This window comes from Falco punctatus (genome assembly GCF_963210335.1).
Source record: "Falco punctatus genome assembly, chromosome: 3".
NCBI lineage: Eukaryota > Metazoa > Chordata > Aves > Falconiformes > Falconidae > Falco > Falco punctatus.
Window position 1 is genome coordinate 5025268 of NC_137582.1, and position 23155 is coordinate 5048422.

Sequence of the window (23155 nt, forward strand, 5' to 3'; positions counted from 1 at the left end):
TGCTCTCAAGAATTTGCTTTTCTAAACTATCTATTCTGTTATCTTAAAAAAAAAAAAGGGCAATTTAACAACTGCACCTTAGGTGAACAGTTGGGGTTTTTTTTCCTAATCCTTTCAAAAACTGAAGAGTACATAACAAAGTTAGCTGGACTTCCCTTTGTATCATTCCTCTCCATACCACATTTAACATAGAAAAAACGAAGAGTTTATTTTTGCTTAGAAGACATTAGGGTTTATCACAAGATATGCTCTTTCATACTTTTGACAAATATTCACCACTTCATTACCCTCATAATCAAATGGAAAGCCTTTGAAGTTTTGGAGTGTGGACAGATGAAGATTATACAAAACTAAAAGTATCTGGTTTCTCAAGAATTCATTGTAAACTCACTTCCATTAACTAATGGATAAAACAACGCTGCTGACTAAATCTAGTACATGAACCTTGTCTGTCTTTGACGATCAGATTATAGAACATGATTGGTTAGCAAGTATTAAAAATAAGAATGATTCTCTAGCATTAGTCTTATGCATTATACTCAGTAGTACTGAGCCTTTACTTCTGTGATTAAATTTCAGACTTTGTGACTTTTTCCTTAATGAACAGCATGTGGGAAGCTTCCCAGCATACCAGTCCCCACATTATCGTCAGTCTTCAAGCTCAGAAGAAACCTTTGATTCATCCAAAGAAATTATGCACCACCTTTTCTTTCCTTACATTCCTGAAATCCTGAAATTTGCTGGAAGCAAGACAAGAGTTTGGGAAATGTCACTGGATATTTTTTTTCCCTCCGTTTTTATTCTGGTCCCCAAGCAGCTGCTATTGCCACATCTCAGAGAAAGGACAGAGATAGTGACAGACTTCTACCCTAACATGGACATTACCAGATTATGCTGAAGCCTATGTCTAGAAGGACAGCTGTTTCTTAAAAAGATTTAGAAACCATGGCTATCTCTCCTCTTTGATTGTTTTTTTGCTAATTATTTAAAAACAAAAAAAAAAAAAAAAAACCAACCAAAAAACACAACACCAAACCTCAAGTCAACAACTTATCTAGGAAACCAATTATATTTATCAGATGTCATCAATCCTCAAGACAGTTAAAATACTCTCCCTTTCAACTGCAGATTTACAAAACAATTTATGAAACCTGTTAATTTTTTTCAGAAGCTCTAAGGAACAGTCTAGGATTTTCTAACTTACAAAAAGACATCTATGTTTGATACCATGCTCTTTCTAAGTTTGGCTGAAGGAACAGAAACAAGGATACAATAATTTTTTTAAAGTAACCCTAATCTAGTAATTTAAAGAATACCAAAATCAAGAGTTTAACTTTTTGCTGCACATGCACGCTTAAATGTTTTGCCTATTTCCAGCTTTCTCTTAAGTAAAGCGGACTAACTCTAATTTCAAATTTAGTTTCATTAAAATTCATGAGAGTCATCTGGTAATGCAAATAAAAACCTTCACTGGGCACTGTGGACATACCCATCTACTCTGTTTATATCAATTCCTAATTTGTAGTTAATGAACTCAAGTTTATGTTACATCAGGAGAGCTAATCAATATTAAATACAAAAATAAAAAAGCACAAACCCATTCAAAACATACTTCATTCTAATTAACCAGCTGCACTGTTTAATAAAGATCAGAGCCAGACACTCTAAGTCCAGGGATCTGACACTACTTACATCATAATGTGAGAATGGATTTTAATTTCAATTAGGAAATCTGTGAAAACTCTAGCTATGTATGTTCTGTATTGCAGCTGTAATACAGTATCCTGCTTGGGAAAGCTACTGTGATAGGGATCCATGGTTCATTCTCCACAGGACTATGCCACAAAGCTGCTTTATTCAGCCCAGTCCCATATAATTACAGGTAAATATGCAATAAATGTTAGTTTAAAGGTCACAGAGCATTATCATTCAAGATGCAAAACCCTTCATAACATCCTATACCAAACAAAAAACAAAACCAACCAAACGACAACAACAAAAAACTCACAAAAAAAGGCTAAAAAATACAACCAAGGCGTGCCATTGATAAGCCCAGGGGAGTTCAAGGGCATCTTCATAATCTTGGTCCCTGTTGTAGTAAGGAATTTGTCAAAGAAAACTTGCTGATGACACTGTGTGTCCTCCACATACCATGCTAGAAAAGAGGAGAAAAAAAACCCAACAGTCTTCTGTTAATCTAGACAACAGGAGGACATCTCACCCACAAGGTAAGGTCTAACTTCAGACTTTCAATACTGAGGACAAAAGACAATTTCAGTTTCTCTGAGAACCAAACCTGTATTTCTTCTCTGGCCATGATAATTTGCAAGGTTCCTAGGAATACATACACACACACACACACACACACACAAAGATCAAACATCAGGCAGACTTTACACCAGGACTGTAGACATATGTGTAGGGGCAGTGCATGACTGAAGGAAATAATTTTTTCAGGAGCCTTCAGGTGATCAGAGAAAGCTTTATTGCTTAGGATTCATATAATATGAACGGAATAAATAAAAAAAAATACCACAACAAATTTAATCTCCTTTAAATCCCTCTACGCGCACGTACCTTGGAAAGGACTTCACACCCATATAGGAAAGATTGATTTTCTATCTCTAGGATGAGGAAGAAAACCCACCCTACTTTCATAAACTTACAAAGCTCCAATTTAAAACAATTTACCACTCTGTCCCACAGCACCTGCAGAGAACGATCCAAGTGCTACAGCTCCCGACTTAATTTTGTACACTTACTCCAGTGGCCTTGTCAGACCTACACAACGAACAGACTGAGCTGCAGATTCTATTAATCTTTACAAACACCAACAGAATTTATTAGATTTCTCTGAACTGCATCACTGCAGACCAAAAAGAAATGTCAGGGTGTCACTACAAACATGATTGTGCCTGCGGACGATCCATAAAAAAGAAAATGAAGGAAGGACTGGGTGCGGCGGCCTCCCAGGACAGGGAGATAAGGAAAAGAAGCCTATTACTAACTGAATACATCTGGAATTCAAAATATCTACGGACTAGGCGGGAAGGATTCTTGCTTTTAAGCAGAGTTCCATTCTTGAAACTCAGTAGTAAAAATATGGGTAAGTTGTTTAACCTATCCAATGACTCTAGATTGATAATTTTTTTTTTACTGTTTCTTTGGTCTTTCCTTCTATTGGTGAAGGAAAGAAAATGAAAGTGTTTCTGTGTCTAAGTTCCAGGTGACAAGATCCTTAACCAACAGCACCAGACATTAACACTACCTACTATATTGACAAGAAGTATTTTACAGATAAAACTATCAAAAAAAGTCTCATTTTGGTTTCTCTCACACATGTTGTCCTCAAACATTTTCTGCATAGAGCCGGTGCCAGCTTTTTTTAAAAAAACAAACAAAAAATCATTCTTTCCAGTCTGTTCCTAGAAATCCTTTGCATATTCTCTTTCATAATAGAATTACAAGCCAAATTAGAAAAGAACTTCTATTTGAATACTATGCTGCTAATGAAAAGCAAAAAGTTGGACACTGAATTTTTCTAAGTGACAGCAGTTAGCACCCTTCTGCCAATCCCTCAATTGTGACCCTGTCTGAACAGTAATACCTTTTGTATACCGACTTTTAATTGCTAATTCAAACAATTACAATCTACATATCAGACCAATTATTTCTACTGAACTACTATGATAGTACTTCCTACCCAGAAGGAGAGAGTAAAATCTAAAGAGAATTTCTATATAATTCTGCAGAACATTGCTACTTACACAGAAGCTAGAACATGACTGATCTGAGAACAGATCTCCTCAAGACAGCTAATGGCACGAGAAACACACACATGAATGGGGAAAGAGCAGCCATGAAGGGCATTTCTTGTGCTGAGAAGTCAACTATGGTGCCCAACCCTTTCTGTATGCTTGTGCTCAAGTCAGGGGGTTGACTGAATATCCACATCAAGATGCCTCATCCCAGAAAACTGTTCAAACTTGTACGTAGCAAAGAACACTATTTTAGCTCAAAAAATTGGCTTGGACCGAAGTATGTTGAGGTATCTATAACTCAGGATATAAGAATCCACCTGCAGAGACATTAATCATTATATGTTGCATGTAAAGGAAAATAAACATTCCACAGAAGAACATAAAATATTAGCAACTCTCATAAACTGTTTTTACAAGAAAAAGATCCTTCAAGATATGAAAAACATTGAAAGTCATTTTCTCTTAAAAACCAGGAATAATTACTGAACAGCTATATTAGTTATAGTCAACAAAGAAACGACCAACAATGAGAACGATACAGTCAGGAAACTCAAATTTATAGTGATATATTATTAATGAGTAAACAGTCAATAAAATAGTCATATACTTTCCCCTCACTGCAGAAAAATACTTCTAAACATCTAAGTTTTTTGTTTTATAAAATTTACAAAGTTGGAAATGGTTCAGGTCAGGGGTTCCCAGCTTTAATTCTTACATCATCTATTTTGCATAGCAGATTTGTTTCTTTATTCTTTGTTTCTCTATTCTTAAGCAATTTTACTAGCAATAACTGATTTTATCCCTGTATCTTGCTACGGGAAGAACCAGAAGATTCCATTTCATTTTTATTCTTACAGTACCACATTGCAACAAATACTGCATTTTGTGTTTCAGACAGCAAAGCAAAATTTTGTCCTCGATTTTTTCCAAATTGGAACATTAATTTTTGAAGTATTTAATATCAGTGGCTTCTCTAATTAAATTAACAAATCATACTCTGTAAGAAAGGCTCACATTTTCAGGTCTTTTGTAAATTCCCTTAGTATAGTAACAATGAAACTAAGTAGATCTCGACATTTAATACAAGATGAAATGCCAGTACTTAGCTACAGGCAGTTTGCTCCTGAGACTCTGCAGATACTGACTGCAAAAGCTCTGAAGAAACACCAGAACACACCATTGCAGGCTGCCCGTTAAGATACAACATTTTAATAAGGAAGAAAAGAAAAAAAGAAAAAAAAAAAAACACCAAACAAAACACAAACAAGCAGCGGTATGAGGACCAGACTAAAAATATATAAAGTCAAAATATAACCTTTCCATTTTAGTTTCTGAACTGCTTATAGAAAACAATTCTTACTAATCAGTATAATTTCTCATGGGATTAGGGTTTGACATTTGAAAAATAACTTATTCTAGGTGTACAATCTTCAAATATACCTTCCCTTAACAACAACAACAAAAAAAATAAATTACTTGCTCAAGGGTAGACATGTTTTCTTCTAAATCCCATCATACTCCTGATCTGCTTCTCACACAAATTAGCATCAGCAGGACATGCTTCCTACATTCATGAGTGTTTCGCCATTCTTTCTGACTGTCAGCCCTTTTTCTCATAGGATGCCTTTTATTTTCTCATTTGTTTGGGTGGGATTTTTCCTTAAACAGACTATAAACTCCAATTTTGTTAAATTTTCTCTGCCTCCTTCCTTCTTTCTTCTCCTTCTCTGACCATTCCACTCCCATATTCAACTCTGATGGGCAATCAGTGATATTTATCAGTAATAAAGACAAATAAAAATGCGCTACTTCACCAGTTCCATCTCACAAAAGGCACCAGCATACCTCTCTCTAAAAAAGTAATTTCTGAGTTTCATCCATTGGGTGCCATGCTTAAATTTTTTTAAGAGCTTTGAGGATTGTGTAAATAAATCACAGATCAGGAATTTCAGCTGCCTAACTAACTAATTAAATTCTCTGGTAGTGTGAAAGAGAAAGCAAATTTCTCAAATTAACCACACACTTTTCAACAGCAGCAGGTAACCCCTAGCAATAAATTTGCTACTAACAACAGCAAATAGGTGGCCAGCCAAAAGCGTGCTCGAGAGTGCCAAGGTGGCTGACAGGATGGCACCTCACCGCCTCAGCGCGGGGGGTGCAGTGATGCAGAGCTGGTGGCACCTCCAGGCCTCTGCCCTGCCAGCGCTTCCTCGCTGCTTCTGCGTTACAAGGCCAAGCTCTCCGCAGGGCTGTCGTACTGGCAGAGCCCCACAGGCTCTTTGTGATGCTTCAGGCTGCGGGCCAGGGTTCCAAACGGAGTGTTCAAACCTTCTCATGCTCCCTGCTGCCTCAGGCCAGTCTTATTTGCTCACCTTCATTCACACTGAGAAGCCGCATGGTTTATCCCCATCCACACGGCACACAGTTGCCACAGAGTGGAGCAGGTGGGGTTTTTTGCCATGGTCAGACTAATTTTTGTATCCTCCTTTCTCTATGTGGCTCCATACCTCAATTTCCTATCTTTACTATAAAAATTACCTGGCCTAAGCATTACTGGACCAAACCCAAAAAATGTCCAGCCTTGGAGACTGCAAGCTTTTGAATCCAAACACGTGGGATATGCTGCTCCAGCAACATGGTTCATACAGAAACACAGTACACTGAACACTGCTGAATCTTTTTTTCAGGGGAAGACCAGAATGTAAGCACTGGGAAGGAAATGGAGATGCCTACGTAGTTGAAATCAAGGAAGATGGGACTCAAATACGTCAAGCTTCCAACTGGACTGATTTGTGAATGTAAAGACTGTGTCTATGTTTAGGGTTGATCTCATGAGAAAATTCAGTCCTGGCATTTAGAAATGCACACATCTCCGCCTATATATTCACTTGCCTATGAAAACTAGTTTAGATTATCACTTCCTTGAGTTTTAATTTACAGTAGTCTAACAAAAGACAAATACTTGTGGTTTTTCCTTGTCTCCCATCACTAAGCCTACAGTCCATGATTCCACAGAGTAACCTGACAAAGGATAAATTCTGTAAAAAAATCAGGCTTGAAGAATAAAATCTGTGTTTAAAAAAAAAAAAAAAAAAAAAAAAGAGGCAAAACACACCCCCACACCCAACTAGAGATGAAAAGCAGAGAAACTGCTGACTACCTAGAGATTCTATAATTCTTGGGAGGACAAAAATGTCCAATCTAATAGAAAAAAACTCCACCTAAATGTCAATAGTATTGTGTTTTTATTACTCTGTTGATGAGAGCTAAGCAAAGCACCACATTACTGAAATCCGAAAGCTTTCATGACATACTTTATGGTTTCTGAGATACACATGCTTCTTAGCATTGACTTTTTGGACCAGTGTCTTACTGCAAAACTCAGACCACAGGGACTTAGATGTTGCTATCTTCAAAGCTTCTTCCGTGCAGGAATTCACGTCATCCCCTCAAACACTCTAGACCTTCCTTTACTTGAAATACTGGTATTGCAATGACATTTGGGAGGAGAAGTAGAGTATGTAATTTGTGATAAGGAAAGCACTGAGCCTTTACCACACAAGGTTTATTTCAAGCTGGGTATTATTCCAAAACTGAAAATAATTTAGTCCTCCTCAAAGTCTTCAGTATCTAGCTCAAATATCAGGCTGCCCAAGGTCCACAGTAAGAAACAATGATCATAGGTGGAATACATGAACAACCGTATCTAAAATTTTCTACCTCTAGGAAACACCATATGGTTCATAAAAAGTAAATTATATCGTAAGTTGAATTGTTACATCAAAATAATCGATGGAATGAGTACACAGTGATTATCATGCAACTTTGCAGAAAGAGATGCATTCATTGCTCTCTCTCATTGGAGAATATTAGTCTTTTCACTTACCACCAACCTTTCTGATTTTCTGATACACAAAATATATTTTAGGTTTTCTGTATCTTTATAAATGATACGATTTTTTTTCCTGTATTTTAAGGAGATAGTAAACAGCCAGGAAAGGACAGAAAGTAAGGTACCTATACATTTCTCTGAATGCAAATCATGAAGCATATCTAAATCTACTGGAATATTTAATTGATCAAGGCAGAATTTCTAATTTTCGCAGATAGGAAAAGGAGACTTTCCCAGTAGATACTGTTCCTTCAAGCACCAAATGGTATAGAAATTGACAGCAAGAGCCTCAATACATGCATTATAAAAAGGATATGTATATGTAATCATCTTGTAGTGCATATGTAATCATCCTCTAGGACTGAACTGCAGCAAGCATTCTCCATACTAATTTTTTTTCCTCTGTATTCCACTAAAAATTTAAGTGTCAACTACAAAAGCTAGGATAAAATTTTTAATAACCGGTTAAGTAACAAAATACATTGTGCCACTGCAGTAAGTCAGACCTTTTTATGTACAAATACAAACAAAGCCCACCTTGTTATTCCTGTTAAACTACTTTATCACTCTAAAGCAAAATTAAATATACTTTTTAGCATGTGTTAATCAGGTGAATTTACACAATCAATCTTTTGAACAAGATGCCTGTTGTGTTCGTGTTTTAGTGCAGTTTTACTCAAGTACATCTACTGCATACTCACCTTCAGTAGCAATTTTTGTGGTACACCAATGTTTACCTAGCTCATCCATCTACATTTATGTCTAGTTAAGTCCCTGAACAATGAAACTGCTGCATCCCTTTGTAAAAATAGCACAATGGCAATGACAAGTAGCTGAAGCTAAATATAGCTCCTGCAGGCATACGCTGGGAATTAAATAGTACATTTTACCCCTCCTCAATCCTAAATCAGTAAGCTTCAACAAGGAATCTCTAGCAAATACACACTGGAGCTCAATAAATCCCCCTTAAGCTTACAAGGCATATTCTGAATCTGTGCTAGCTAAAAATAGCTGTGTTTATAATGAGAATGGAGATGTGAGCAGAATAATATTAAGTTTAAAGGCAGGCATGCTATAGTTATTCCGCATTAATGAACAGGGTGAATCAAAGGTCATTCTATCAAACAGATATATAGATTGACAGATAAAATACAATATACAGCAATCTTTTACTGAAGAGCATTCATCTCACATTAAACTGTGCACTTTCTAATTGGCTGTTGTAGCCATGCTTTCACAAGTTATTTTGTGTTTGTATTTTAGCTAAAGCACAAGTTGTTACTTCCAAATGATAGAAGAAAGCTAGGAGCATACAGCATGATTCCTCTGAACATTATTCCTTCCTAGAGTTTAATTCCCCTCTGGAAATATTCACAAAGTATAACACATATTTCTTCTTGTAACATTAATCACAGAATTCTGCTTTCTTTAATTAAAGGTAAATTGCATCCAGGCCTCCAGGGCAGTACTATTGCAGCCGAACGCCCAGGTGGCTGATGCACGTTCTTAACTGCCTCAAAGCTTTTACCTCCGTCCATTTAGACACAAGCACTGCTGACCACAGCTATCACAGAATCTTACTCTTGGCTGAGACACAGATAAGAGATTACAAATAATTTAAATGCAAGTAACTTCTATGTGGAACATTCCCATTGAGAGTTTTCTGTCTACTGACGCTAAACTGCAGAACCTCTCAGAAACAAACGTGTGTTAGGAAATTAGGCACCCTTGGTTTCTGTTCTTGTAGGACTTGGAAGAATGCAGGGGCAAGTCATCACATGTCCTCAATAACTTCTCCAAAATCCTGCCCTGATTCTGAAGTAGGAAGCTACAAAAGGAGAGTAAATTCAGGGAGAGATGTTGATGAACAAATCACACACACCTTTCAAAGGGGAAATTTCTCTCCACATAGACCAACAACTCAGCCTGGTCCTCCCGGCAGTGGCTATGTAACAGGTTGGTTGCTGTATAGAAGCATCACTGAATGTATTTCCTCAATGAAACCTGTTTATTACACCCTGTAGGCAGAGTCCCCAAGAGTGAAGGCACAAGATGCTGGCAGATAACTTCTCACTACTTGGCCATAACAGTGCAAAGAACATGCATCTAGCGTAAACACTCCACATGTCATGAAATCATAAATGAAATAACAAGATAGTATAAAAACAGTCACAACCCCAGAAAGAACACCAGGGAAAAACAACAAAAACAAGTGCTGCACAGGTGACTCCCCAGCTAAAAATGACACATCTGATCAATGTTGCTACTCATCCGTAAGCAGGTCATCTCTCACTTTTGAAAGAGCAAGCGCACCACTATTTATAATTGTTATCCACCACATCTTGCTACTGCAGACTCAGCAGTCAAGTACTACCTTTCAGTATGTATTTTGACTTAAGCAAATGAGAATTTTAGAAAGGTGTATGTCACTGTTAAAGTTTGCAAGTGTGAGCGTGATGTTTTTTTCCCCCAACCCTCCCACCCAGGGAGGAAATCAAAGCAACAACACCAAGCCCAAATAGGCTCATATGCAACAACCTGAAGTCTCTGGGTAACGCAATGAAGTTTTCCAGTTTAAATTTTCTATGTCAAACACTTCCACACTGTTTCACAATTCCTCAACACTAGCCCATCCCTTCTCTGGTCCTTCTACTGCTACCATGTCATTTGTGAGAAAAGGGGATGAGGCTGCACCCAAAGTGGGGTTAACATAGAAGAAACTTCATGGTTTGCTCTCTATCCCTTTACTTTCTGTTGTTCCTAATATTCTATTTGCCTTTTGCATTGCTGCTACAAATTAAACTAACATCTTCGCAGAATGTCTCATACCTCCAAGATCTCTGTCTTGAATAGCAATGGTTAATTCAGAGCCCGTCGTTGTGTATTTGGAATTAAGACTGCATTTCTTCATGTGAGTTACTTCACAAAGCACATGCGGATCAATACAGATCTTTACCTCAAATTTTAACAACTCACCTCTATCACAGAATAAGCCTGTAATCCTTAAAAGTGAGTTTATCATGTATGCTACCCTTGATAAACTTTGACACAATGCTAATCACCCTATTATCCAGATCCTTTATGAGCATGCACAGGCACAATACAGAGCCAGATAAATTAGGCTGAAGCCCACCTTTCAGTGAGTATACAGGCCATCCATCCTACCTTGAACCAGCTCTTGACTCATGATGAGGCCTCCACTTTTATCTCACAGCATGTTTGTTTCTCTCAAAACAGAGAGTCTTTTTGGAAGTGTTTTAGGAAATCAAGCCAGCAGTATCCATGATTTTCCCTTTGTTCATGAGCTCTGCATATGCTTCAAAGAAATCTGACAGATTTGCTTATCATGACTGCCCTTCATAGAAAAAATTTTCATCAGTATCCCAACAAACATACATGATCACCAACATCATTATCATATTATTATTATTGTTGTTGTTCTTGTTGGTATTAATATTATTGTTGTTATTATTAACTCTGCTGCTCTGGGTTTACTATATTTACCAGTAATACGAGTAAAGTAATTGTATTAGTTACGCAGCTTCCCCAATGGCAATACAAAGTTCACAAACTTTTAAAACACCAGAGAAGATTATGTCCCAAAGATGAGTCACATGCATCACTCTATGGTCCAAGACCACCACCATGACACAAGTAAACAAAATTTAGAGTTGCTATTTTACAACACACAAATCCATCCCATACAAAGGGCACACAAAAAGTACAAATGGTTTCCTGAAGATCTCAAATCCATTCACTGTTCAAAACAGTCTGAAGAACCCAGCTCCACTGCCTATTCATATACTTTTTATTCATAACATTGCTGTATTGTACTTAAACAAAAATAATACAGCCTCAAAAGATAAAAACAAATCCTCCTCTGCAATAGCTGAAGTACCTTAAAAAGAAATAATGCAAGCAGCAAATCAGGGAGAAAAAAAAAGATCAACTAAACCACATAATAGGTCCTTGAAAGTGAGTAATTAGATTTTTGTGTGAGAGCTCTTTGGTATTCTTGTGTTAAGCAGTCCTTCCCCCCACCCCCCCACCCCAGGAATTCCTGTGATTAGAAGGGATAAGCCCAATTAAGCGATTGTTCAAAAGTAGGAGCAAGTGAAGAAACAGCTTTTAAAACACGAATGCTTGAACAACTTAATCAATAGATCTGTTTATTCAGCACAGCCATTACCATATAAATATGGAAGACTGAGTACTTCAGATTTTTCAGCTGCTACTTGGGTTTGAAATAGAGGCTCTAGCAGCACAATCATTTTCAAAATCAGTAAAGTTATTGAGCTAAATTTACCACTGATTTAGTGAATTTTATATGGAATGAACATTGCAAATTCCTACTCTTAATATGATGACAAAAACTAACAGAATAAAAAATAGTGAAATCAATTTTCAGGGACTAAGGATTCAGAAATTAAATTTGTCCCATAGTTTAGCTAGAAATTGGGTCCTAGAGTTGCAGAACAGTAACATTTTCCATTCTAATGCATCTTATTTCTTTCACTGGGCATGCCACGTGAAAGCTAATATGCCAAGCAACCAAGCATTCACTCACATTATTAAAACATACAGTTCTCTTAATAAACTCAGTGTATGGGATTTCCTCAAATGTTTTTTCCCCAATACAGGGAATTTGGACTTAGCTCTTCAGTAAACACAAGAATAATTGCAGATACAAATCAGAAGCAGAGCTGACACTAAAATTCATTTCCTCTCTTCGCTGATCCCATTTTTCCATAATTCAGCCAGGTCCGTGCCAACAGGCTCCAGCACCATTGCCTGCTCCAAGACCCACCTGCACTAAAGATTCCTGAAAGGCTGAGAACACACTTTAAATGCTGTGATGTTACAACAAAACCGGGTAAATTTTACAAAGGCAAAGGTCTTAAAGCAGATGAAAGGCATCACAGATTGTTTTCCCAGAAATACAGATTTACAGAAGGCTCGTCACTGACAATTTGAACAGCGTGTGTCAGACTAGCCTGCAGGATGTATTTACTGATTTCTGAGCATGATCTCACAATTTCGACAACACTTGGACCATCATTGTTTTTGAGCTGCCACTACTTACACATCTGTATTTTTCACATAGATCAATTATGCTCTAAAAGCATCAGAGCATCCTATAAAAATAACATTTAAAAAAGGCTTGACACATGTTGTCCCGTTTTGGTTTGCCCCCTCCAACAAAATACATTCTCAAAAGTCAACTGGAGGTCATTACTGTTAGGTCCAGTAAGTCACCATTAACAAGAATCAGCCGATTCAGAGATCTTTTGCTGAAGGAAATATGACAAATCTAATTCTAGAATTTAAGTTGTAAAACCATCTAAAACCATCATATGCTAATAAATCACAAGAAGTCTCTACTTTCTAACAGAAGGAACAGAAAATCTTCCTCTATGAACAGGAAAGTCTCTGATTCTTTCCTTTTTTCTCTGAGACAGTCAAAAGCATTAAACATTCTCCCACCTTCCAACAACTGCTTACAAATAAATAATATTTCAGCAAAATACTCTTTCTCCTGTGACCACTTTACTCTCTAGGGAACCCCCCAGGGGTGAAGTTACCTAAACAAATTCTTAAATTTAAAAGATATTTGCAAGATACTTATATACACATTTTATATACAAATATAGCATATTCAAGGAGCATGTGGATGATGCTCTTAGACATATGGTTTAGTTTTCGGTAGTCCTAAAAGGAGAAGGGAGCTGGGCTCAATCCTTACGTGTCCCTTCCAGCTTGAGATATTCTATGATTCTATGATATATATACAGATAGATAGAAAGATAGACAGACAGACAGATATAAGGTACCTGATCTTTAAATCACTACTTTGAATTTATTAGGGATGCTAACTTGATTTCCACTCTAAGTGGTTAGCACACATTTAAAAGGATTACAAATGCTTATTTAAAAAACACACTGAGTCAGCTCACTCGGAGAACTTCATAAATATGCAGCAGGAAACTCCCAAACAGTGACTCATAACTTCAGAGGTTTAAAACAGACAAATAATCATGAATGTTCCAACTGTTACTCATACTTGATTAAATCCTAAACCAAAACCATCCTGCTTCTGTGAATTCCACTTGACCATCCATTAAGTCCATCCATTAAGTTCTACAGAAATAACTGCGTTATGGAAAATGACAACCAAAAACAGATAACTGGGAAGAGTGCTAATTCTTAACAGCTTATATGGAAAAACTATTTCATATAAGCATACATTGACTAATTCTTTCCTTTACAACCAATGCCTGGCTGGATTTCATCTTCACCTTATCTAAGAATGAATGACTAAGTTGGGAAAACAAAAAAGCAAACCCCAACTTTAACAACTTTTAATTTTACTTAGAAAAAAGAAAAACGAGACATGCTAAGAACATGAAACAATCTGGAAGTTTCTTCTCACAGAATGCTATTTGTGTGTATCTTTCAACAGTTGCAATTCAACAATCCTGTCATATTCCTGGTTAGACAATGCACTGACATTCTCTAGCTCCCTGTTCTTACAGAGTTATGATAATTAGAATAGATGTTTAAAAGGTTACTGCTAAATATCATCATAATACTCCTGTTTTGTCTTAAAATGAAGGTATCTTATTAAATTTAAGTGTTAAAAATGTCACTACTATAAACATAGTGATTTCTGTAAAATGCACAAAAAGAATGCCTTATAAACTCATTCTTGCAAATATTAGTAAAAACTGGCTTTTTTTATAGACATTCAAGTAATCATTTGGCCAAAAGGCAAGTTAATGTATGCACAATGTAAAAACCATGTAAATGCAAGTCAATGTAATCCATGATAACAAAAATCAAAATATCTATCCATCCCATTTGTCACTCGAATGACAAAACTACTGCACAAGATGCAAAGAAATTCATAGGGATTCATTTTAAACAGAAGGGTCAGACACCTACCTGATAGCCTATCATGAATTATTTAGCCTAAAGATATTCTAAGTAACCACTAACTAAAGCCTATTTTGAGCAGTTCTGTGAAAGCAAACTACGCCCCCGGGACTGAAGGAGCACACTGTATGACCTGCTCCATCCTGTACTACGCACTCACTTCCCACAGCAGATCAGGACACTATGCTTGGTGTACTTGCATGCAAACAGGCCAAATACTTCCCAGTTACTGCAGCAACACTGGCTAAAAGTCAGGAATCATTTCTGGTATGATCCCACTCGATTACACAATAGTTAATAGCCAAAAGAAATCCAGTATTAGCAAGTCTGTATAAAATACAAAGGTTTGAGACCAAAAAAAAAAAAAAAAGAAAAAAAGCAATTAAAAAATGATAGAATCATGATTTTATTTTTCTACTCAAACTGCTTCAAGCTGAATGATGGTGCTTTGCTTCATTCAAAATCAAATCAAATGTCTTCTCTTAAGTTTGTTGGGGGGAGTTAAAAGACAGGACTAATTACATGAAAATTAGATTTGGTTATTGAAAGTATCAAAATAGTGATTTCAGCCATTTAAATGTCCTCCAATGTCCACTCCACTTTAGGCTAAATAATTAAAATCAGGTGATGATTCAATTTCTTATTTGCTAAAAAACATGTTCCCTTCCAATTCACAGGCTCATTCCTTTCAGTTGCTACCAGGAGAAATTATGAACACTGAGCATTACATATCCATGTTCTATTACACAGAGTTTTACTGAATACAGTTAGGAACTGTAACATTTAAAAGTAAAAAACCTGTTTACCAATACATTTGTATTATACTCTCTTCAAAAGAAGATAAATAGTAGTAAAAACTTGCTTTCAAAATCAAGCAACAATGAAGCATAAATAGTTGTCTACATATTCTTGCATCTAGATGACAAGTGTTACAACCTGCTTTAAAAAAATAGTAAGATTACAAAGAATCAAGTTGTTCTTGTCCATCTCTAACATTTTAATTTTATCACACCAAATGGTAAACAATCTGTTTGGCAATTTATAATCTATTTTTACCAAGTAACATGAGTATAACTTTTTCCTATTGAAAGAAAGACACATAAGAACTCAATTTAAACACATAGGCCTCGCAGTTTTGATATAGGAAAATTGTAAATTATTCCTAAGGACTCTGCTTGAGGGTCTATTTGTAATTGTTTGCCTAAGGCAACCTATCTGCATTCAACACATATCAGAGAAAAAAGAAGCTATATGGATTTAAAAAAGGAAATCAAGTTTTCCAAAGCAGACAAGAAATCCAAATGAGTTCTGAAAAATGCAACTTTAACTAGAGTTACATGTAGTATTTCAAATAATTGGTACTAAAAGTGTGGCAAGGTAACTGCAGCAGGCACCAAATTTTAAAAAGAAAATATTCAAGTTTAAAATACCACAGGATAAAATTAACCACAAAATTATGATGGGACCTCAAGTCAGCAAAACCTTTGTGATAAATCTATCTAGACCTCTCTCTCCTAAGAGGCCCTTAGAAGTTATAAGAACCAATAGAATGAGACAGAACGTTTGTAAATAAGTTCCCTGTGACTATGATGATATTCTTTCACATTTTCTATTAGTCCACCTTGGTGTCCCTGTATGAACTCTGCATAATCCACTGTAGGTCTTTATGGGTGCATTTGCAGGATTTAGTTTGTCTGGATCAGGAAGGTCCTTTTGTGGGCAGCCCTCCTACTTGTTCTTATTTACTAAGCCTTTGTTCTCATTGTGGAGTGCTCTTGAAGCATGCAAACTTGATTGTTTCAAGCTGAATTATGAAGGGCCGTGTACGAAAGTCCTGCCAGTTGGTTAAGGGCATCTTTCCTCTCTACTCAGCGCTGCTGAGACCCATCAGGAGTGCTGTGTCCAGTGCTGGGCTGCCCAAATACAGGAGAGATATGGGCATAATGGAGCAAGTCCAGCCCAGGGTCATGAAGATGACCAAGGAATTTGAGCATGCAACACGTTAATAGAGAGGCTGAGAAAGCCTGAAGTGTTCTGCCTGGAGAAGAGAAGGCTCAGAGAGATCTTACCCATGTGTATAAATACCCAATGGGAGGGCCCAAAGATGATGAAGCCAGGCTTTTCTCAGTGGGTTCCAACAGAAGGAGAAGGCAAATGGGTACCAATTAAATAGAAAAAATCCCCTTTAAATACAAGGAAGAGCTTTATTTTTGTTAGCCTAATCAAAAGCTAGAACAGGCTGCCCAAAGAGCTGGTGAAGTGTCCATTCTTGAAGATACTCAAAATCTGACTGGACAAGGCCCTGAGTAACCTGCTCTAGCTGACCATGCTTTGATCAGGTGTATTGGACTAGACCATCTCCAGAGATCCTTTCCAACAGAAACAATTCTAATACTAAATTGGAAGGGGTACTCCATCCACTACCAAGCATTCAAGCCCATAACATGCGATTAGAGACAGTCTAAAACAAAACCCACCAATCCCCCCTCAAAAGCACTGATAGCATAGGCATCCTATCCTTACCAGCAACTGTTTCACTTTAAAAATCTGCATTGTTTGGCCACATCACTCACTAATGTAGACAGAGTCCATTCTGTCACCAGAGAGAGCTGACAATCCAATTCTCGCTATTCCCAAGAGTCTCTTCAGCTGCTGAGGTCTAGGCTTCCTGACGGCAGAGCTCCCATCCTTTCAGCCATTCCTTTTTCCCCTTTCTCATCCCTCCCTTTCAAAACTACTTTCCTTCTCAGGCCTTCCGACCTGCTTCCCCAGAAGGAAAAAACCCTCCCTCCCCAGAAGGTTCAGAACCACTCAGCATGCTGCAGCCAGGACACAGTAAGCAGGGACCTTCTGGCTGTCTTCCCTGCTACCCAGCCAACCCCTTGTAAAGCAAGACAGCCTGCAGCTACCCTCAACCTCAATAAGTTTGTGGGGGGTTGCGTAACACAGGTGAATGACTCTGCATTTTTAAGTATTATAATCAACATGTGGTAATACTGCCACTTTAAGAAAGCGCTGTGGACAACAGTCTGCACCATTTTAAATATATCCTCAATTAATAAAAATAAATCATTTGTGTCCTCGGGCACTGAAATGTAGCGTTTGTGCTTGATTTATGGACTCTGTGCCCATCACTGCCTTTTGCTTCGCTGCTTTTTTTCAGTTGGCTTCATTAGAGCACCCTTTCAAGTAGAAGAACCCACAAGCCTTTGACAGCGTACAGCAGTCCACGGGTCAGGCTTCAGCCATCTGTTTCACCAACCACAAGCCTCTAATGTTTTGAGTTAAAAATACAAGAAAGAATTCTTTTTAAGTTTATTTCTTAGTTTTGCTCTAGTTTAATTCTTTCCAGCTGAATGAGATAAAGGAAGATATCCAAGCATAAGACAGGAAAGTGTTCATGTAAGATTATATAAAAGCACAGTACAGCTAGAAAGCATTTCAGCGTGTTCCTTGTTATAATATTTAAAATCCTATAGATAGAAAAAGAAGAAAGAAAAATGGTAAGACAACCCTTAGAAATTTAAATAAAAGTGGTTTGCCTTTGACATATAAGATTCCACCTTTTCCAGTTACACAACTGCCACTTTTCTTGATTTTTTTTTTACAGGAGACTCCCAGTTTTGATAGACCTGTGATGTGCCCTGTCAAACAAGCTTGTAAGGTATTGTAAAATTTGAACAGGAAATTATCTTTCTATTGCGGTGTGGGTATGACAGCTTTATGAATGACGTCAAGGAAAAACACTGTTCTACAGTGCAAATATGTGACAAGTTATTATACATATTCGCCCTCTGCCCACATTACTCAGACGTTGCAGGCCTTGCTCTCCTCCTCCTGCTTCATAAAAATGAATTTTTTTTTCATATGCTAGTTTAAAAAGATAAAGGCCAACACAACATACTGCTTAAGCTTGGCAGCTGGAGAAAAAGTAATTAGGGGGTTTAGCCACTTTCCATGTAATGGAGATTACAATACAAACTTAAACTACCAAACGTGCTAGGAGTGGCTGTGTGTTTTCATTGATTTTCTCAAAATTATAATGCCATGGTATATGAACTTCCACATTTTGAAGTGCTTTTTTGAAATGTTTGATGAAAGAATCAATGTATGAACATATGAATATAAAATAAAGTAAAAGCTGGTTTGCGCCAACAGCTCTAATACAAAGCCAGACTTGAAGTTAAAGATCAGCACAATAATGTAAAAAATAGATGCTTTTTACTTCAGATCTTTTGCACGAGAAGATCCAACTCCTGGCTATCTCTCAGTACTTGCTAGGATGCATCTTAGAATCACAGAATGATAGAATGGTTTGGGTTGGAAGGGACATTCTAGATCATCCAGTTCCACCCCCCCTGCCATGGGCAGGGACCCCTTGGGATGCTAAACCAAGCTGCTCAAAGCCCCATCCGGCCTGGCCTTGAAAAATATTTCTTAAAAAATGTTTACAATAATGTGTTTTTAATGCTCATTTACTGCTTTTTCTTCCACTAAGCAGCGTGTCAATGCTTTCCCTAGATGGACACCTGTTCACCTAAACTTACTGAGATTCACTAACATAAATTAACAGCAGTCTTATAACTAAGATAAAATTTAACTGATGGTAGAATCTGCCAAGAAAAGTTACGAGTTTATACCTGGAAGTGTGCCCACATAGAGCAACCAAACCAGGATGAGAACAGAGCAAGAACACAAACTACTTCCCAATCCACCCTCCCAGCCACAAACAGTATGAGACTCCTTGAAACAAAGGTGAATTCTATGTATTTAGTAACCCTCCTTGAACCTCTCTTCTCTGAACCTGTTCAATGTTTCTCTGTACCCAGAAAAACTTTCACCATCTCCTTCCTTCAAGTGTTTTTTAACATCTTCAAAGAACTCCAGTGTGTGGAGCATATGGACTGTGAATCACTGACTTTAAATAAAAAAAAAAAGCCTTGTCCCCAGTATATGGGACATACTCTTGTGTCCACTGTACTACAGTTTCTATCAGTGTGTCCAATAGAGACATCAGGCTTAGCAGTATGCAATGTCGCGGATCTGGAATTCTCAGAAAGTACTGGCATCGTATTTGTCATCTATCAATCAATCCTCAAGTACAAAGATGGTTGAAAGCAGGAGGTGACAAACTACAGTTGACAACTTAACCGTTAGAACACTTCAGTCCACAGAGGTACTCTTGTTGGCAGTAATATTAGTTTTGTACATTCATACCATGTTATTTTCCACATAAATTTGGATCCTAACAAAAATGTTTTAAGGCATTTTTGAAAGATATCACCTTCCTTTTAATGTGCTCTTTTGCCTTACTCTTTAGGCATGCCAACTTCTTTTGCCCTCTTCTCATCATTCTTGATAGGTAAAAGGCTCTTCCTATGGAAATATTTTTGTACTGTGCTTCTGATAGGATGCCCTCAAAAAATTTCCATGCCACCTACCAAGATTTAACTCTCACCTGCTCTATTTCTTTCTTTTCAACAGCTTTTCTGATTTTTGCTTTAAGTAGCTTTAAGCAGCAGTGCACTACTTCATTGACTGTTGTTGCTGTGTCCAAGCATACCACAATCACTACTACAAGGCAGCACTTCAGCCTCACATTTTGAACCAGGTTCTGCTTGCTCCCCAGGAAAATGTCAGAGATTGACTTTCTCTCTTTGGCTTTCTAAACAACTGCTCCACAAAACAGACATGTCTGCAAATTTAGTCTGTCTCATGTCCTGGTGCAGCACTGGTCCAATTTACAAGAGAACAGCTGGAGTCTTCTCCTACTATTGTATTCAAAATTCACAGCCTCTCTAATTTCCCATAAGATCCTACAAACAGTACCATCACACTGACCAGGTCGTAGTGTTGATTCACTCCCATCATCTTCCTACTTAGGACTGAAATTTCACACTCAGAATTCTGTGTTATTTGCTGCAGCTATTACCAAAGAGTTCAGTGTTACTCAGTGATACAGTTGATTTATTAATCTGATTTGCTTAAAATTTTCCCTAATTCGTAACACTGTACAACCATCAGAAAACCTACTCTGTGTTCACTGAAATGCCCACCATTGCAATGCAGAGGAAATACTCGGAAACTTTATATTATGTTAACAAAATCTGTGATGTTCTGCAGTTTCTAATTCTGCTAGAGAATGGTCTGGTACAGCATGGTCCTGGACTTCAAAGCTCAAATATCTGCAGACTTGTCTAAAAGGCTTCCTTATCCCACACGCAGCGAGTGTTTCTCACTTCTGGAATACCTGTCCTGCACTCACCTCTAAGCCTGGAACTAAGTGATAGGTAATAAATTCAAGATTAACCTAATACATTTTAAAGTCATTATTATTGGAACCCACTAATCTGCCTGCATTTCAAGTGCTTTTGTATCAGTCAAAACATAAGAGATGTGACAGACAATTCAGGCATTCAGCGTTCCAGGTTGCTGATTTATACATAGATATGGAATGTTTTCTTCTACTTCAATCAATTTAAGAAGTTGCTGTCAAATGTTTTAATGTATAGAACTACTTTAAAAAAAAATCAGCTTTGTACTGCTGTAGATACACAGCACCACACGGAGGACAGCACTAGGAATAGGAGAAAGGACCGTAGTTTGATTTTTGGTCTGATACTTAAAAATCGTACCTTTGAAAGAAAAAAACACTTTCTTGTATAAAGCCCAATACTCAAAATATGCCTGTAAATGCTCTCCATACAAATTTTCCAAATACTCTTAACAGCAAATTGCTTGTTAAATTCACAGCTACACAAACTAAAATGTGGTTCTACTATTAAATTAGCAGTTCCTTTGAATGATCATGATGGACGCAACAGGTGTTTTGCACCTAGAGATATTTTCATGTTTTAATTAAACACATATTCAGCAGAGCTCTCAGAAGTTTTTTACTGCATCACCTCACAAAGGATCTGTTTTTTCTCCATTACCTTTGGCTCAACCTGAGTGTCTAAGGAATTTTACCAGGAAGATCTGACAAGAAAATAGCCAACAATGGGAGGAAAAGAAGCATCTAAGTTAAGGGCAGAAGTTATCTCTCGACTGAAGGCTTTTTTATATTATTTCATCTGTTTTCTGGCTGTATGGGGTGCCCCTGCGCAGGCGCTGCTGCCAGCGCAGCCTCTGTGAGGCGAGGCCGGGGCTGCCCCGGTCCGGCCCCAGCCGGTCCCAGCCGGCCCCAGCGCCCCCCCGCAGGGCACAGCTGAGCCCCTCAGCCAAGCCGGGGGCGCCGGGGAGGGGGGCAACAGGTTTGGGCAAGGGCCAGAGGCGGCCCAGGCAGAGGAGGAGGCAGCCGAGGGGGGAGCAGCAGCAGAGGCAGCCCCAGGCCGCAGCAGGAGGAGGGCAGGGGGTGCCGCAGGCCCGGAGCAGGGCTCCCCTGCAGCCCTGGCGAGCCCCCGCCGGGGCAGAGCCCCAGCCCGCAGCCCGGGGAGGGCCCCAGGCCGCAGCTGGGGGCTCTTTCCTGCAGGAGCTGCGGCCCTGGAGAGCCCCGGCGGGAGCAGGGGGTCCCTGAAGGGCTGCAGCCCGGGGCAGGGCCCGCGCTGGAGCAGAATCAAAGCAACCTCTTCAGAACACCGACAAATATGGACAATTTACACACACAGTAAAACACCAAGCCTTGCCCCTTTGCTGCTTTACAAACAACAAAAGATTGCCCACAATTACTCCGCGTTCCGGCAATGTCCAGTCTGAGTTTTGCCCTTTACCTCTCCCAACTACCACCACCCCACTGTGCTCTTACATATTATTCTCTCCCCCCCTACGAGGGAGAAGGCGCAGCTGGGAGGGGGCCATCTGGCAGCGCACTCGAATTCTCCGTAAAAACCTAATTTTCATTGTTCTTCTTATTAGACCACAAACAGAATTTGCTTTTCTCTTAAAATGACCTTACCAAAAACTGCAGTCAGTAACAGTCCAATGTGAGTTCCCTTCTCCCCTGATTTGTTCATATTCGTGAATTAAATTCATTCAATGTCATAATTTTAAACAATTATTGATAAGAGTCTAGTGCAATTTTAAATACTAAAGTGTAAACAAGAAATAACCAGGAAAAACAAGCACTGATGTTCTGATTGAGGATCATAATAGCAACTCAAAAAGGCTAATAAAATACAGCATGCAGTCTTAAATTTTCATTAAAACAGTATATTCTTGTACTTGTAAAGACTGTAAAGAACTATATCTTTCTGGGTTTTCAACACTATTGCTCATTCCAGTCCTTATATCTGTGTAACAAAAAAAGTTAAGCATTCAGCACTTCACAGATGTCAAACTGACAGATTAGAATTAACAATAACACTGCTTTCAATATTTACTTTAAATTGTCTTTCCTAACGTCTTGCCATTGAATCCTGTATTTTCTATCCTTTTCAGATGATTTGTTCTTCTGTCCCAGTCCATGTGTCATCACGGAGAACTGCTGACTTGGTCTAAATGCAAGCAGCTTGTCAGAAACATCATCAAATCTGAGTTAAATATAGGTGGTGAACCATAATAAATGTGCCACTTACATTGTACTCACCCTTACCAGTTCCAAAAATTAAAGGAACTATTCGCATTCTACATT

At 38.1% G+C, this 23155-nt stretch overlaps 1 protein-coding gene across 11 annotated transcripts in view; it reads right to left on the bottom strand.

Moving 5' to 3' along the window:
* The window catches only part of TRAPPC9 (trafficking protein particle complex subunit 9), a gene marked incomplete at its 5' end in the record, with an annotated part of 509504 nt that overhangs the window by 327897 nt on the left and 158452 nt on the right, over positions 1–23155 (bottom strand). The gene's annotated exons all lie outside the window — the stretch shown is intronic.